Genomic DNA, 8,326 nt, shown 5'->3' with positions numbered 1-8,326 from the left:
TTCAATTCCACATTCCATTCCATTCCATTCCTCATTCCATTCCATTCTAATCCACATTCCATTCCACAATGCATTCCATTACATTACCCATTATATTCCACATTAAATTCCACATTCCATTCCGTTCCATTCCACATTCCTTTCCACATTAATTTCCACTTTCCTTTCCTCATTCCTTTCCACTTTCCATTCCGTTCCTTTCCATGTTACATTCCGCTTTCCTTTCCAATCCATTCCACTTTCCATTCCACATTCCATTCCACATTCCATTCCTTTCCATTCCACGTTCTATTCCACGTTCCATTCCATTCCATTCCTCTTTCCATTCCACATTAGATTCCACATTCCATTCCATTGCATTCCATATTTCATTCCACTTTCCATTACATTCCATTCCACGTTGCATTCCACATTCCATTGCACATTCCATTCCACGTTCCATTCCATTCCTTTCCGCTTTCCATTCCACATTGCATTCCATTCCATTCCACTTTCCTTTCAACATTCCATTCCACGATGCATTCCACGCTCCACTCCATTTCATTCCACGTTCGATTCCACATTGCATTCCATTCCATTTTCCATTTCACATTTCATTCCACATTCCATTCCACATTGCACAACATTCCATTCCACATGCCACACCACATTCCATTCCACTTTCCACTCCACATTCTATTCCATTCCACATTCCATTCCATTCCAGTCCAAATTCCATTCTGCATTCTATTCTACTTTCCATTCCCATTCCATTCCATTCCTTTCCACATTCCACTCCACATTCCAATCCATTCAATTCCACATTCCATTCCATTCCATTCCACATTCCATTCGAGATTCCATTTCACGTTCCATCCCATTCCATTCCACGTTCCATTCCACATTCCCTTCCACATTCCATTCCACGCTGCATTCCACATTCCATTCCACGTTCCATTGAACGTTGCATTCCACGTTCCATTCCATGTTGCATTCCATTCCATTCCACGTTCCATTGCACAATCCATTCCATTCCATTCCTCTTTCTATTCCACATTCCATTCCACATTGCATTCCATATTCCATTCCTTTCCATTCCACATCCCATTACATTCCGTTCCACATTCCATTACATTCCATTCGACATTCCATTCCACATTCCTTTATATTACATACCAAATTTCATTCCACATTGCCTAGCATTCCATTCCAATCCATTCCACGTTCCATTTCACGTTCCATTCTGGATTTCATTCCACATTCCATTCCACGTTCTATTCCGTTCCATTCCACGTTCTATTCTACTTTCCATTCCTTTCAATTCCACGTTCCATTCCACATTCCATTGCACATTCCATTCCACGTTCCAGTCTGCATCCCATTCCAGGTTCCATTACATGTTCCATTACAAATTCCAATCCTTTCCATTCCATGTTCCATTCCACAATCTATTCCATCTTCTATTCCACAATCCAGTCCGTACCATTCCTTTCAATTCCACATTCCATTCCACAATCCATTCCATTCCATTCCTTTCAATTCCACATTCCATTCCACATTCCATTCCACATTCCATTCCTATCCATTCCACATTCCATTCCATTCCATTCAATTCCTTTCCACTCCATATTCCATTCCATTCCATTCTGCATTCCATTCCTTCCCATTCCATTGCACATTCCATTCCATTAATTTCCACATTCAATTCCATTCCCTTCCAGATTCCATTCGATTCCTTTCCGCATTCCATTCCATTCCCTTCCACATTCCATTCCATTCCATTAAATTCCACATTCCATTCCCTTCCTTTCCACATTCCATTCCATTCCATTCCTCATCACATAGAATTTCATTCCATTCCATTCCATTGCACATTCCTTTCAATTCCGTTCCGCATTCCATTCCATTCCAAGGCATTCCAAATTCCATTCCATTCCATTACATTCCAGATTACATTCCATGCCATTCCAAATTCCATTCCTTTCCATTCCACCTTCCATTCCATTCCGTTCCTTTCCATTCCACATTCCATACCATTCCATTCCATTCCAAATTCCATTCCTTTCCATTCTCCATTTCGCTCTATTCCATTCCACTCCATTCTCCATTTCGCTCCATTCCATTCCACATTTCTTTCCATTCCATTCCACATTCCATTGCACATTGCATTCCATTCCACATTCTATTCCACTTCCCATTCCATTCCACTCCACATACCATTCCATTCAATTACACATTCCTTTCCATTCCTTTCCCTTCCATTGCACATTCCATTCCATTCCACATTGCATTCCATTCCATTAAATTCCATATTCCATTCCATTCCATACCATTCCTCACTTCATGCCAATACATTCCTCATTCCATTCCATTCCATTCCACATTACATACAATTCCATTCTATTCCACATTACATTCCGTTCCATTCCACCTTCCATACAATTCTATTCCACTCCACATTCCATTCCTTTCCATTCGACATTCCATTCCATTCCATTCCACATTCCAGTCCATTCCATTTCAAATTCCATTCCATTCCATTCCATATTCCATTCCATTCCATTCCACATTCCATTCAATTCCATTGAATTTCACATCCCATTCTATTCCATTCCACATTCCATTCAATTCCATTCCACATTCCATTCTATTCCATTCCACATTCCTTTTCACATTCATTTCCATTCCATTCCTCATTCCATTCCTCTTTCCTTTCCATTCCATTCCGCATTCCATTCCATATTTTATTCCTTTCCACATTCCATTCCTTTCCATTCTATTCCACTTTCCATTGCATTCCACATTCCATTTCTGATTCCACTCCATTCCATTCCACTTTCCATTACACATTCCCTTCCATTCCATTCCATTCCATATTCCATTCCATGGCATGGTCCTCTTTCCATTCTACGTTCCATTCCACACTCAATTCCATTCCATTCCATTCCACAATCCATTACACACTTCCCTTCATACCATACCACATTCCATTCCAAATTCCATTCCATTCAATTCCATTCCGTAACACATTGCATTCCGTTCCATTCCATTCCACTTTCCATTCCATTCCACATTCCATTCCAAATTCCATTCCATACTATTCCACATTCCTTTCCACAATGCATCCCATTCAATTCCATGTTCCATTCCACAATCCTTTCCATTCCATTCCAAGTTCCTTCCCATTCCATTCCATTCCACATCCCATTCATCTCAATTGAATTCCACATTCCTTTCCATTTCATTCCACATTCCATTCCATTCCATTCCATTCCACATTCCATTTAACATTCCATTCCACATTCCATTCCACATTGCATTCCATTCTATTCCATTCCACTTTCCACTCCTTTCGATTCCACATTCCATTATTTTCCATTACACACTCCATTCTGTTCCATTACACATAACTTTACTTTCCATTACACATTCCATTATATTCCACATTCCATTCCACCTTCCATTCCACATTACAACACTTCCACTAAACATTCCTTTCCATACACTTCTATTCAATTCCACTCCACATTTAATTTCATATTCCATTCCACATTCCATTCCATTCCATTCCACATTCCACTCCACATTGCATTCCATTCCATTCCATTCCACATTCAATTCCATTCAATTCCACATTCCATTCCATTCCATTCAACATTCCTTTCCATTCCATTCTATTCCACATTGCATTCCATTCAATTCCACATTCCATTCCATTCCACTTTCCATTCCATTCCATTCCTTTCCACTTACCATTCCATTCCATTCAACTTTCCATCCCACATTCAATTCCACATTACATTTCACATTCCATTCCACATTCCATTTCACTTTCCATTCCACTCTATTCCATTCCATTACACATTCCTTTCCGTTCGAATCCACATTCCATTCCATTTCTCATTCTATTCCACATTCCATTCCATTCTATTTTCGTTTCCATTCTATTCCACATTCTATTCATTTCCATTTAGCATTCCATTCCACATTCCATTTCACATTCCATTGCGTTCATACCCCTTCCTTTCCTCATTCCATTCCATCCCATTCCACATTCTATTCGTTCCTTTCCACATTCCATTCCACATTCCATTGCACATTCCATTTCTCATTCAGTTAAACATTCCATTTCACTTTCCATTCCATTCCATTACATATTCCATTCCATTCCAATTAACATTCAATTCCTTGTCATTCCATTCCACGCTCCATTCTGTTCCACATTCCTTTCCATTACATTCCACATTCCGTTCCATTACATTCCACATTCCATTCCATTCCATTATATTCGACATTCCATTCAATTCTATTCCACACTGCCTTCCATTACATTACACATTCCATTCCACATTCCATTCCAATTTCCATTGCGTTCCATTCCACATTCCATTCCATTCCTTTCCCCATTCCAATGCATTCCATATTCTATTTCAATCAATTTCACATTCCATTCCCTTTCATTACTTTCCACATTCCATTCCATTCCATTCCATTCCGCATTCCATTCCATTCTATTCCACTTTCCAGACCATTCAATTCTATTCCACATTACTTTCCAGACCATTCGATTCTATTCCACATTCCTTTCCAGTCCATTCCACATTCCATTCAATTTCATTCCACATTCCATTCCACGTACCATTCCAAATTCTTTTCCACTTTCCATTCCACATTCCATTCCACATTCCATTCCATTCCATCCCACGTTACACTATACTTTCCATTCCATTCCATTCCACATTGCTTTCCACGTTCCTTTACATTCCATTCCACCTTCCATTCAGTGTTCCGTTACACGTTCCATTCCTCGTTCCTTTCCATGTTCCATTCCACATTCCATTCCATTCCATTCCATATTCCATACCATTCCATTCCATTCCAATCCACATTCCATGTCATAATCCATACCATTCCTTTCCATTCCATTCCAGAATCCATTCCATTCGATAGCACATTCCATTAAACATTCCATTCAACATTCAATTCCTTTCCATTCCACATTCCATTCCATTCCATTCCACATTCCGCTCCACCTTCCGCTCAAAATTCCATTCCACATTTCATTCCAGTCCATTCCACATTCCATTCCACATACCATTCCAGTCCATTACACATTCCATTCCACATTCTATTCCATTCCATTCCACCTTCTATTCCACATTCCACATTCCATTCCATTACATTCCACATTCCATTCCACAATCCATTCCAAATTCCATTCCATTCCATTCCACATTCCATTACACATTCCATTCCATTCCATTTGATGTTCCATTCCACGTTCCATTCCATTTTCCATTCCATTCCATTATACATTACATTCCAGATTCCATTCCATTGCATTCCACTTTCCATTACACACATCATTGCACTTTCCATTTCATTCGTTTCCACATTCCATTACACGTTCCTTTCCATTTCATTCGACGTTCCACTCTACGTTCCATTCCACATTCCATTCCACCTTCGATTCTAAATTCCATTTCACATTCCGTTCCATTCCATTCCACAATCCATTCCATTCCATTCCACTTTCCATTCAACATTCCATTCCACATTCCATTCCACATTCCATTTCACTTTCCATTCTACAATCCATTCTACTCCATTGCACATTCCATTCCACGTTCCATTCATTTCCTTTCCACTTTCCATTCCATTATACTCCACTTTCCATTCCACTTCATTCCATTCCAATCTATTTCACATTCCTTTCCACATTGGATTCCATTCCACATTCCATTCCATTTCATTCCGTGACACATTCCATTCCACTTTACATTCAATTTCACAATCCATTAAATTCCATTCCTTTCCAGTCCACATTCCATTCTTTCCATTGCATCCCACATTCCAATCCTTTCCATTCCACATTCCATTCCATACCGTTCCATATTCTAGTCCATTGCATTCCATTCCACATTTCATTTCATTCCATTACATTCCATTCCCTATTGGATTCCATTCCTTTCCATTCATTTCCACAAGTCATTCCACATTCCTTTCCATTCCATTCCATATTCCATTCCCTTCAATTCCACATAACATACCATTCCATTACATTCCATTCAACATTGCATTCCATTCCATTCCGTTCCACATTCCATTCCATTCTATTCCATTCCACTTTCCATTCCTTTCCATTCCACATTCCGTTCCACATATCATTCCAGTTTCTGTTCCATTCCATTCCAATTTCCATTCCATTCCATTCCTCTCTCCATTCCATTCCATTCCACATGCCATTCCACATTGCATTCCACATTCCATTCCATTCCTTTCCACATTCCATTTCATTCCATTCCGTTCCACATTCCATTCCATTTCCTTCCGTTCCACATTCCATTCCTTTGCATTCCACATTGCATTCCACATATCGTTCCACTCTCCATTCCATTCCATTTCACATTCCATTCCATTCCATTCCATTCCACATTCCATTCCATTCCATTTCACTCTCCATTCAATTCCATTCCATATTCCATTGCTTTCCATTCCACATTCCATTCCACATTCCATTCCACATTCCATTCAATTCCATTCCACATTCCTTTGAATTTCATTCCAATTCCACTCCATTACATTCCAAGTTCCATTCCACGTTCCATTCCTTATTCCTTTCCCCTTTCCTTTCCATTCCATTCCAAAGTACATTCCACATTACATTCCACATTCCATTCCACATTCAATTCCATTCCATTGCATATTCCATTCAATTCCATTCCACATTACACTCCACATTCCACTCCATTCCGTTCCACATTCCATTCCATGTTCCATTCCATGTTACATTCCATTCCATTCCACATTCCTTTCCATTCCATTCCACTTTCCTTTCCACTTTCCATTCCACGTTCAATTCCACATTCCTTTCCACATTCCATTCCACGTTCCATTCCAATTCATTCCACTTTCCATTCCACATTCCATTCCACATTCCATTTGACATTCCATTCCATTCCATTCCATATTCCATTTCACCTTCCGTTCAATTCTTTTCCACTTTCCATTCCACTTTCCCTTCCTTTGCATTCCACGTTCCATTCCACATTCAATTCCACCTTCCATTCCACATTCCATTCCGTTACATTCCACATTCCATTCCACACTCCATTTCACATTCCACTGCATTCCATTCCACATTCCATTCCTTTGCTTTCCACATTCATTTCTACATTCTCTTCCACATTCCATTACATTCTATTCCTTTGAATTCCACATTCGATTCCATTCCACTCCACATTCCATTCCACGTTTCATTTCACGTTCCTTTCCACTTTCCATTCCACGTTCCATTCCACGTTCCATTCCAGATTCCATTCCATTTCACTCCACTTTCCATTCCACGGTCCATAACACTTTAAATTGCACTTTCCTGCCATGTTCCATTTCACATTCATTTGCATGTCCCATTCCACTTCCGATACCGTTGCATTCCACATTTTATTGCACTTTCAATTCCAGGTTCCTTTCCAACTTCCATTCTATTCCATTCCACATTCCATTCCACATTCCATTCCACTCCATTCCACATTCCATTCCACATTCCATTCCATTCCTTTCCACAGTTCATTCCACGTTCCATTCCGCGTTCCTATCAACTTTCTATTGCACGTTCCATCACTTTACATTCAGCATTCCAATCCATTTCATTGTACCTTCCATTCCATTCCATTCCACCTTCAGTTCCATTCCAATAAACAATCCACTCCACCATCCATTCCACGTTCCATTACACAATCCATTTCATTCCATTTCACGTTCCATTGCAGATTCCATTACAGATTCCATTCCAAGTCCCATTCCATTCCATTTCACATTCCGTTCCATACCATTCCACATTCAATTCCACATTCCTTTCCATTCCACATTCCATTCCACATACCATTCCACATTCAATTCCACATTCCTTTCCATTCCACATTCCATTCCACATTCCATTCCATTCCTTTCTATTTCATTCCACATTCCATTTCACATTCCATTCCACTCCAGTTCATATTCCATTCCACATTTCATTCCATTCCATGACACAATGCATTCCTCATTCCATTCCACGTTCCATTTTTTCGTTCCTTTCAACTTTGTATTTCGCATTCCATCCCATTACATTCCACGTTCTGTTCAATTTCATTCTTCATTCCATTTCATTGCATTCCACCTTCAATTCCATTCCATTCCACGTTCAACTCCACTTTCCATTCCACATCCCTTTCCATTCCATTACACGTTCCATTACACATTCGCTTCCATACTAATGTACGTTCCTTTCCAGATTCCATTCCACATTCCATTCCACATACCTTTCCATTCTATTCCACAACCCATTCCATTCCATTCCACAATC

The sequence above is a fragment of the Pongo abelii genome, chromosome 23, assembly GCF_028885655.2.
Source record: "Pongo abelii isolate AG06213 chromosome 23, NHGRI_mPonAbe1-v2.0_pri, whole genome shotgun sequence".
Lineage (NCBI taxonomy): Eukaryota > Metazoa > Chordata > Mammalia > Primates > Hominidae > Pongo > Pongo abelii.
Note: the sequence above shows the minus strand (reverse complement) of the source record.